Here is a 12,118-nt window from a genome sequence, read left to right on the forward strand (position 1 = left end):
TCAGCTCAATCCAGACCTAACGTCTGGAAAGCAAACATACCAGACATCATGAAATCAGCATCATCAGTAGGTTGGAAAATAGACCCAGAGTCATCAATCGAAACGGCTTGGGACGTATTCCGGAATTTATACTTAAAAGTTACCGCCCCCCACATCCCTTGGACTACACCTAAGGGGCTGAGAAACTCCCCACCGTGGTTCAGTAGGGAGGTTCGCATCCTTCTCCGTAAAAGAAGGAAAATGTGGGACAGATTTAGGTTACTGGGGACTGACGAGGCAAAATCTCAGTATCAAAAGGCTCGAAATATCTGTGCCTCGACCCTCCGTAAGGCCAGAAAGCTGTACGAAGAGAAAATCGTTAGGGAATCCATAGAACGCCCTAAACGCTTGTATTCGTATATAAACCAAAGGACAAAAAGAAGAAATATTCCTTCACTATGGGGAGACAGTACTGCCTCATCACTAGTGGAGGACAACTTTGGCAAAGCTCAAGTATTCTCTAAATACTTTAGCGATGTATACACCATAGAAATACCCTTCTCACCAGTCCATGAAAATCCCCCCACACAAGCACTGGACAGCGTGACCATTAAAGAACTCGATGTTTTTGGTCTGCTAGTAAAGCTTGACATAGGTAAATCCACTGGACCCGATGAACTGCATCCTAGGTTACTAAAGGAATTAGCTAACTTTGTTGCGAACCCCTTAAGTGTATGTTTTAATCTATCCGTAACTCAGGGTCGTCTACCAAAAGACTGGAAGAACGCCATAGTAAGTCCAGTCTTCAAAACAGGTACAAAACATAAGCCTGAGAATTACCGACCAATTAGCCTAACTAGTGTGGTTGTTAAAATCTTAGAAAAGATTATTCGGAAGGAGCTGTTAAAGTATCTCGATGAAAATCGGATCCTCTCCGAAAAGCAGCATGGTTTTAGAACAGGTTACTCTTGTCTCACAAACTTATTAGTCGCTCGTGAAAGCTGGTGCGCTCTTAAGGACCAAAAGTTACCTTTAGACGTAGCTTACATCGATTTCAGCAAAGCCTTCGACAAAGTTCCGCATAACCGGCTGTTATATAAGCTAAGGAATGTCGGGATTGGAGGCAATCTATTGATGTGGATAAAAGACTTCCTAGTTGGGCGTCAACAAAGAGTAAGGGTGAACTCCAAGTTGTCTAGCTGGGAAACTGTGCTTAGTGGAGTCCCCCAGGGTATAGTTTTGGGGCCAGTGTTATTCCTCCTGTACGTAAATGACCTCCCTCGTCTACTATCGTCATCGGTCTTACTCTATGCTGACGATGTCAAGATATGGAGAGCGATACGAAGCAAGGGCGATAGTTTAGAACTTCAAAATGACCTGGAGAGATTATCTGAATGGTCCCAAACCTGGCAATTGCCGATAAACACTTTCAAGTGTATTGTGATGCATATTGGCCACCAGGGTACAGATACATACACGATGAATAACACTGAGTTACCTATTGTCCAGGCACACAATGACTTAGGCGTCATCGTTAGTCAGGACTTAAAGACTACTGCACACTGCCGTGCAATAGCCGCCAAAGGTTTTAGGACTTTATGGTCCATACGTAGGGCTTTTAGGCATCTTGACGCTAAAACGTTTCTGACTTTGTATACAGTGTTCGTACGCCCTAAACTTGAGTACTGCATACAAGCAGCTAGCCCCTGCCTAAAAAAAGACAGTGAACTCTTGGAAAGGGTTCAGAGGACAGCAACTAGGCTGATTCCCGGAATAGCGAAGCTCCCGTATGGTACTAGACTGACCAAGCTAAACCTATTCCCGCTGTCATATCGAAGAATCAGAGGCAGTTTTCAAATTGCTTAATGACAAATTTGCACCTGATATGCCCTCATTTTTCTTGTCTTCCAAAACAGAAAATCTACGAGGACACTCCAAAAAAGTTCACAAGCCCAGAACGAATTACTTGTCAGCTGACTACCGACTTTCCCATCGAATAATCAACGAGTGGAATTCATTACCTCAGCACGTGGTTGAGGCTCCATCCGTCGACTCCTTCAAAAGAAAGTTAGATCAGCTGAGAGACCATCATTGCCAGGACTAACACAGGCCATCAAGCCTCCTGTCCTTTCCAAACTGAAACTGAGAAGCTCGTTTGAATTAAACAGCTTTCTTCGTATATGCACGTAAACCTATCACTAACTTTCTTTAGATTGTGACTGAAGACAATTTTTTGTCAATTTTTAATGTGGATGTTTCACTTTTCCCTCTATGTGGATGTTCCTGACAACTACATGTGCAAAAACTAATAAATCGTTCTCATTTAAACTACTATGTTGATTGTAATCGAGCAAGCATACGATTTGTTCGACATGGGGAAGTAAAAGCAAACCTCCGAAGCATATAGTATACCAGTGCACTAAGTTCAGCTAAAAATTAATTATTCCACTTGTTAATACTGCGAAAGATTTGACAGTTTGGAGTAAATTCTAGAGGAAAGTGGACGAATCGACGCTTATTTAGGGAAAATAACAAATCAATGTTAATTTCGCGGAAAAATTGACAGACTGAGTTAGCTTCCTGTACCAAAATGCGTAAAACTCCCTACCAGACTACCTTGGGCGAATAACCTTGAGACTAAACTCCCTCTAGAATCAGATTCAGAATTCAGGTGTGAGATATCCCGATCTGATGGGAAGTAAAAGCGAGGATATATCAGTTCCAAAACCACTCCTTGGTATTCTTTACATCAAAATCAAATTATCTTCTAATCTGCTGTAGGACAGAGTAAAAAGGTCTAACTTTTCAAGCCTCTCCTTATATTGCTAAACCCGTAGTTCTGGAATTGCATGGGTAGATGCCATCTGTACTTTTTCAAGAATATCCGAGTAACATTTTAAACAGTGACTTGCAGCATGAAGGCATTTTTTAAGTTTATTTCTCACTAAGGTTGTGTATACTGTAGTGAACAGATTGGTATCTAACTTGGTGAATGTCCGTCTTGAAGCCCATGTGGTTCTAAACCCCTCAGTTGTGACCCCCCGATAGTGTGCCATGGTCTTAAGATCATGACTTGCTAACACCCCAAGGTCATTGTGAGACCGGACCATGGGTACAGGCACCTCCCATATGTTGTATGTATTTACATTTGTATCCCCAAAGTACTTGTAAACACACCGTCCGCGTTGACATGCATCAGTCATTTCTCAGACCAGCTAATTGGAACATCCAAGTCTGTCTGAAGTGCTCACGCATCTTTGTCTCTTGTTATCTCTCTCCAGATCGTTACATCAACAGCGTATAGTAGCACTGGGGACTAACTATACTTGAGAGTCCATTTACATAAAGCATAAAAAGTAAAGGACCTAGGATAGAACTTTGTGGTACTCCACTAAGTACTGGTCTCCAGGTGGAGCACTTCGAATTCACTCTTATTTTCTGTCTACGACCTACAAGGAACTCCTTAAACCATGTTAGAAGGGATCAGACAACGCCAATATTTTCTAGCTTCAATAGCAGTCTATTTGTTGGCACCTTCTCAATGCTTTGCAGAAGTCTACGCCAGTGATTTTACACTATCTAGAGCCTCTATCCATTTCTCTCTTGCTTCCGGAAACCGTGTGGTTCGCTGTTTAAAAAGTAGTTGATTTCCACGAATGTCATTATGGTCTTTTCGACTATTGTTTCCAGTATTTTAACTACGACGGTGGTGATGCTGACAGGTCTGTAGTTTGATAGAATCTGTCTTGATCCCGTTTTATGTACTATAATGACGATTGAGTCCTTCCAGTCCGTGGGTAACACACCTTGGACAAGTAATATATTGAATATCATAGTTAGTGGGCAATTTGTCTCACGATTTTGGGGTGTAATTCATCCGTTCGTATTGACTTTTTCGTGTCTAGAGTGCTAAGGGCCTTAAGTACATTGTCTTTGTCAAGATCCATGGTAAACAGTCCAATTTTTGACTTTGTATGTGGGTCTAATTCTTCGTCTAGAAGAAACTTCTGAGTGGAAACTATCTCGAACTAGTTTGCCTCTGCTTTTTCCTGATCATCCTTTATCATTTCAGATCTACTCCTCTCCTTAGTAAGTTAAGAATCCAATGCTGCATCTTTGTTCTGTGATTTGTGCGCGAGAATAGTCTCTTAGAATGCTTGATTGCAGATTGAGCCAACTGCATTTCATATTTTCTCTGAGTTTCCCGGATTGTAATTATACACTTGGTTAGTACCGACCTGTAGCGTTCGATTGACTTTACTATGCCAAAGCTGATGGCGATGTTCCAACATTTATTCTTTTGTTTTAGTGAATGTCCAGTCTATCCAGGTATGTCCGTGACTTCTTCTTTGGGACTGTACAGGGTATATATGCTTGAGCCACTTGATTGTAAAATCGCCGAAAATGAGTCCATAACATTTCTGCTGGTGCCCCTGAGTCAACTGTCCAGTTTTCAGCAGAGGCTTCAAAGATGTCTGTCTTTGTGTCTGCCTTCCATAAGTTAGGACGGGCAGGAGCAACTGTTTGACAAGCCACCTCAGATATGAACTTGAATAAGATTACCGCATGATCATTTCCCCCTAGAGGTGAAGGGAAAGTTATTTGACTGACGTCATCATTGTTTATGGATATTAGGTCCGAGATAGATGAGAAGTTTCGTACGTCATGTCTGGCGAGTCTTCGAATGTGATGGGATAAGGCTAGGATGATTATGGTCTCAAAGATTCGCAACCAAATGATGTTGTTACTGACCTCGCTTCTAAGTTTCCCCAATTTGTATATGGTGTATTAAAGTCGCATACCATAAGCGTTTCGCCCAAATTACACCAGGGATTAAGTTTGCTTAGGAGGAAGTCACCCACTACACATATACTACAACCAATTCGATACCTTAAGGTTTACATTTCAGAGCACAGGGCACCGATTAACATGTCGCTGAATCATATGCCACTGCCTCTGCAACTCGTGTGGTGAAAGTACTTTTCGTGTACAGGGTAACCCCACCTACGCCATGGTTTAGTCTATCAGCCCTATCGGGTTAAAAGCTAATTAATTAAACTTCACTATCATCCACTTCTGACGTTAACCATGTCCCTGAGACAGTAATAACAACAGGGTTTTTGTGTCCACCACTGTCTTGAGCTCCGCCATTTTATTTTATTGGCTGCAAGCATTTGTGTAGCACACCTTTAATCCTGTGAAGAACTTTTCCTTACCATCTAGAGTGCTTTGGGGGTCCTTTCGCCCCGAAGTTGTATAATCTGAAAACCCTTTAGTATAAGGTTCTTTCACCGTTCCGGCGGCGTTCATTTATATCTACTTCTGTAGATAGTCCCCTATTATGGTCAACTAGGCTGAGATAATTACGGGCATATATTCCGGATCCAGTCAGTTTGAATTATTTTGTAAAATTATGATCTAGTTTTGTCGCATGTACTGCTATAATAATAGACCTAATCCTACAATTGTAGATTTGTCATGATATGACCACCTGATCCATAGATCTTATGTGGAAGTCACATCGTCCTATCATAAGAATCACCAATATAATGTTCAATACTCTTGTGCGGTTAGGAACCAATACCACTACGAGTTTTCCAGTACCAGGCTTTTTTCTTCGGCAGAAACAAAGGTAACTATTAAGAGGCAGCCTTCCTCCGTACTTTCATAATCTATTTCTAGTTCTATTATGCAAAGCTTATGTACGCTAACTCCTGCTATTGTTTCTGGAAGTAGCTTGATTATTAAGGGACTTAATGTGGCTGAGATCGCGCCCAAATTTAGCCTTTGGTCCCTTTTCTGAAGATTCTGTTAGCTTATGAAAAATGACTGACCAATCAGCGAGGGTCGTCTTAAGAAGCTATGAAGTTTTGTTTCCTAGAATCTTATCATCTCTGCAGTCCGATTCGGCGTCAGACGCGAAGGTCTCACCCTGTTTCCTTACTTTAATTTTTCTGGGTGTAACCCTAAGCCAATCATTAACCTTATTATGTCTCTTGATCACATCATCTACACCGCTTAGGCTTTGCTTTCACATGGTCTGTTTTGCGGTGATGTGTGTGAAGTGGCTTAGCTTCGTCAATCAATCACCTTGATAACCGTTGTAATACAAATTCTAATGATGTTTGGAATCAGAAGACAATAGGAGACGATGTCTATAGTTCACTTGCACAGACAACAATGTTATAAACATATGGAAGGAATGTGAATCAGCGAGGTGAATATGTGTGTGCGAGAAAATACAGAGGCAAATTTATAGCCAAATCGAATCAAAGCGCGGCTAGGCAAAGCAAAGGCTGATAATAGGATTCTAGTACATATATACATGGGAAAGATAATGATTCATCCAGCGAAACTTAAGCTATCAAAATTTTTTGCTTGAGAGAGGTGTGTGCGTAGTCTGTTATGTGATTCAACGTACACGCCTATACAGAGAAGATAGTGATGATCATAGTGCAAAGAAATATGAGAATTGTTGCTATTCGAACAAAATTATTTGTTAAGTTAATTAAAGGACTTAACAAAATTCAACCATAATCGAAATTGATTGCAGGAGAACTGCTGTATGTGAATCCGGAGCTGAACCCAAAGACTGATATATCTTAGAGCTCCCTGTAATCTGCTTCTCCTCAGAATGCTTTTTCTTTTATCTCGTAACGATGCCTACATCTGTGTGTTTGTTGTCCGCTATGCTATTAGGGTCCACATTAATGATTTCATTCAAATCCAAAGCCGGACTCATGATAAAACTCACTGCTTCCTCAAAAACTGAGGACTGTTCATTTGCTGATGGCTGATTATCTGTTGTAGTTGTCACATTTTATTCCATCCTCTACCGGGGAGAAGCTTGCACGTCCATCACAACGCTGTTTTAATTGCGCCATAAGGTTGTTTAGTGATCTCACAGACAGAACAACAAAAAACTGATCTCTAGAATAAGTGCCTCTGAAAGCTTAGGAGGTGATCGACACTGAACACAAAAAGGTGAGGTTTATATATTACTGTAACTTAAACAGATGCAAAAAAGTCTTGTAGTGCCGCGATTCGTTAATCGTTTACTTCAATAACCGTTATGATTCTAAACTTAACGGTGCGTAAAATCAGAAGACGAAGGATAGCAGCAACTACAGTTTATTGTCGAATAACTCAGGTCAAAAAGCTAACAACACCTGAGCGAATATCAACGAGAGAGCGAACGAGCGGCAAGAGAGAGAGCGAATGAGCAGGCGAACAAGCGAAGGAAACGAACGAGGAGCAAGCGAGCAAATAGCAAGCAATTACATAGGCAATTTATAGTCAGATTTGATAAGGGCACAGCAAAACAAAACAAAGGCTGATAATAATATTTGCGTGCGTACACTTATGGGGAGGAGTATGAGTCATCGAATGATATTTAAGCAGTCAGCATTTCGGATAGAGTGTCATGTGCTCTAGTGGTATAGCAGCGCAAAGAATATGCAAATTGTTACTATCCGAAAGACAATGTCTGTTAAGTTATAAAAAGGGCTTAACCAAAATTGACTATAATCGGAATTGATTATGTGATGGTTGCTATAGTCTCAACATCTTTGAATACGAAACAATAATGAAAGGTAAACTCAACGGGGGAAAAATAACCACTACCCTTTTTTCTCTGCATTCAAAAGACACAGGTGATAAGTTACTTAAGAAAAACACGATACTCTCAGCGATTACTTTAACTGAAATAAATTCAATTAAATAGAAAACAGTGGTCTTAAGGCGTAATAAATAGCAGTCGAGATTATTACCCAATTTCATCATTCAGGATGATTGTCGAATAAATGAGCGAACTGTGAAATCTGTAGTTGCCAGTGTGGACAATAGACACTCTTTATTGGCACTTTGGTATCTCTTTAATAATTTCGTTATGCAGACTTAGGATACAACACACATTTATCATTCATGAAGATCAGAAAATTGGGAGACATTCATATTGCAGCTTCAACCCGGATAAAAGGATAAACAGTACTGAATTATGGAGTTTGAGTTAATAATACTGAAATCACAATGGATGTAGCACTAATTATATTCCACAGATCCCTGAAATTTTTATAACGTACGAATGGTTCTCGATCAGTCTAAAGATTCTAACAGAACGGGTTTACTTGCCTGACTAGGATTATGGTTTGAGCCGTCTATAGACAAGAGCGAAATCATACAGAGAGCTTTACATTAGTACCGGCTAGTGGAACTGTAAAGCATGGAGGAGAATCATCATGAAACAATCCCATAGTCGTTGAAAATTCAAGGGATGAGAGCCAAAATTCAAGATTTACTCTGTGGGGAATGAAACTGTAGATGGCGTCGAGTCTCGATTGACTATGATCACCACTACAGTAAGATTACGCGCCCGGTATCGACTTGGTTCCTTTGATAGCTCGTAAACCAGAAGGCTGTTACTGGTCCAGATAAAGTATGTTTATTGGCGACCTCGTGGTATCGAATGAGTACCGACACACGCCTAAGATTACAGGCACGAAGAGCAGGGCGTAAGAATGTTCGAACGAACAAGATGGACAGTGGAACGAGAAGTGATTTTGATACAGTTTAACGACAACGAGTACAGTAAAACAATCACTGGTACAATTGGTTATAATAATAATTGTTTCCATTATACCAATCGCGTTCTCGTCAAGAAAAGCAGGCCACTACAAAACTTTGCTGGGCGAACTCAGTACTGAGAAATACTGCATACAAGCAGTCAGATATTAAATGACAGAGAATATTTAGTGTCTGGTAAAAGAATCAGGGAGGGATAACCAATTTATTATTGGATCTGATCACAGCCTTTAAACTGATAAACTATAATATCGAGTCACGGTTGACTATGATCAACACTACAGGAAAACTACGTGCCAGTTGCTTGGTTTGAACCCCCCCCCTAAGGCCAAATATCAGAAGGCAGTTGAAGGTTGTAGTAAGATGTATTTGTTGGCGATCTCATGGCATCGACATAAAACCGAGATCGTTCCAACGTCCACAAGCGAGACTACTGAGCGTATGAGAGTTCGTACAAGGTCACAAACAAGGTAAGAGTGTGTTTTCTGGTACGCTTAAACTAACAGGCACAGAAAAACAATCACTGGTACAGTTGGCTAAAATAATATTTGTTTCCATTATACCGATCACGTTCTCTTCATAAAAGTGGGTCACTACAAGTTAACGAAGGTTTCCCAGACTTCTACCCTTGGCAAACTGCAACTAAAACATAGGTCTATTCCTCTAAGAAGTAAGGTGTCGTAGTAGGTACTTATACACAAAGGAGGCTTAAATTATCATCTTATTTCCATCTAAAGTCTGTAACAACAGGGCATGACAGTATGCTGAAAAATATCTAAAGCTGGAGCAATTTAAAAGAAGGTACAACGTCTTTAATACAAAATTTCAAGTATTGTAGCCTCCTGTTTAATCCTTTTTGCCCGTCTGTCAGCGCATATTCAGCAGAGCGGTCAACTCACCATGCCTTTCGGTCTGTCTATGCTCCCCCCCCCCGAAATCTTCAGCGATATGGTGCCCATTACTATCACTGCTGACAACCCAATTATCATTCAAAGCTTGTCAGTGAAGATAGTGGATGCAGTTTAAGTGAGGATATGGAAGAAAAACACTTAAGGTATTTAAGGTTAAATATAAGTGGCATTTTCCAGATGAGATTCTATAAGTCTTAGTTATTATCTTAACTACAGTAATTTAGCGACCTTAATTTCTGTATGAATTTATCATAACTTTTGAATAATTCTGATACTTTTGAGTTATTCAGCACCCTTATTTATTTTTGTGAAGTAATGTCGAGCTACTTCATATATGTTAGTGCGTGCTCATGTGTGTCTGCCCTTATCGATAGACTGACTGGTCTCCCGTTATCGCGCTTGGATTTAATATACTTGTAGATGGCGTGATTTTGATACAGTTTAACAACAACGAGTGCAGTAAAACAATCACTGATACAATTGGTTATAATAATAATTGTTTCTATTATACCAATCGCGTTCTTGTCGAAAATAAGCAGGTCACTGCATACTCTTCATCTGATACAAAAGCTTAGTCATTTTAAAATTTTGACACAGACATCATGAAACAAGTCGTTTGTTAACCGTCTTCAGCAAAGTTGACTGTCTCCGGGTCAATAAAAGATGTGGATCATTCTGTGTTCACTCATTCGTTTTTCTCATCTGTCTGCTTTTACATGGATTGCCGAGACAAATTCTTCAAGAATATTTCAAATTTGGCCTTCATTACAACCGTCGCTCAACCAAGTTAGTCTGAGTGTTAGATACTAAATGAAATAGGGAATTATACTTGATTCATCATCGTCTCTAACAGAGTCACTGCGAAGGCTAACATTGCATCAACTATTTATTTCACTTTGGAACAATTTTCAGTATCAAGGTAACTAATTATTACCTAACGGTTGGTTATGTGCAAATTTCAGCTAGAATGTGCCGAGATATGGTCAAAGTAGAGTGGCTGATCAGGATTACCGTTCCCCTAGACTATGAATCTGAATAAATTGATCAGCAGAGATCTAAAGCACTGTAGTCCTGAAAAGGACTTTATTTCACACTAGTCAAGTTGGAATCTTCTCCAAAAAATATTGAATATGGATAATAGGTGAGGGAAGAAATGATTTTGTTAAAGTATTCATAATGTGACAAGTATATATATTTATGATAATTAGAAGTATTTGAATTGTAGTATAAACTAGTAATCCCCGGAATAACGCAATGTAATCAAGAAGTATTAGGTGAGCCCGAACGAATGTATTGTATTTGGAATTCAAAATTACAACAGTCATCAATACGAAGAAGTCATTGATTTATTTAAACACCACAACCGCCACAGCTCGAATTGGAGTGTAAGTGTCTGTAATCGATTGTTTGTCTTCTTCTTAAGTTCATCTTACATCGGTCCGAAAGTGTATTGGATGTAGACTCTTTATTATCTAGAATGCACTCATTAGTATTAGAATTAACAACCGAAATTGGAACAGACTAACCTGGGTTCTGGAATTGTATACAATCAGCACTCCGGCTTTGTAGTGAAACCATTGATATTTAGAATTTGCATCATGGACTTTCCAACAATACCCTCCCCCACGAAATAATGTTGGGTCCTTACTTCGCAATGTTTTAGCCAATATGACGTTCCCAATTTGCATTATCTTCTCAAATCTTACGCATCGACTACTGTATGTGAGTATTTGGGGATAAACACTGATATATAATTCGAGGTATTCCATCATGTGACTTTGACTTGAATAAAAATCATGATACATATTCTTTTTGTTATTCATATTAGAATACACAGATGGATATGCATTGATATATGTAATTAACACAAGTGATTCAATTAGGCTTGATTTACCTGCGAAACAATCGAATAGAAAACATTCATCTGCCTCATATTCATTAGGATAATCTTGGACTTGATTTGGATTCTCTGTCTGTGCAAACTTCACTTCTGGACAAGCTGGTTCTCTGATTATTTCGGTAAATTTTGTTATCCCCTCTGATTCATTATACCCCTGACTAGGGATTCTATTCAACATGCATTGTTCGTGAGAGTATCCAACATATGACACAATAACATCAGAAATATGACTAGAATTCAACTCACAAGAAACATATTTTTCACATTCATGAGGAATATCATTAGAGATAAATTCATTGTGAGGACCACTGACACTTGATATGATATCAGAATTCGATTCTTCTGAAATATTTTCCTCAAATTGATTAAGAGTTTCATTAGGTAATGGATCATCAGGGAATTCAACATCTACCATGACTGAATTTGGTTTTTGATCGTGATTTGACTCATTTAACATTCTATTCTCAGAGTTGTAAGAAATTCCATCAGAAGTATGTGAATTATTACGACAAACCATATCTGGTTCAATATCATGAGAAATCCGATAAGTTTGTTGGTTAACAATTTTTGTCTCACAATGATTCTGAGTTTCATTTAACTCTGGACTGCTATGTGACGTTATACCACTTCTGAATAAAGGTAACTGATCTTTAGAAGCATCCATCTTAGCATTACTTACAGCAAAATGAAGCATGGTATTACAAACTGACTGAATGTGTCCAGCTTCACCACAGTTAAAGCATATAGC

Source organism: Schistosoma mansoni (genome assembly GCF_000237925.1).
Source record: "Schistosoma mansoni, WGS project CABG00000000 data, supercontig 0166, strain Puerto Rico, whole genome shotgun sequence".
Classification (NCBI taxonomy): domain Eukaryota; kingdom Metazoa; phylum Platyhelminthes; class Trematoda; order Strigeidida; family Schistosomatidae; genus Schistosoma; species Schistosoma mansoni.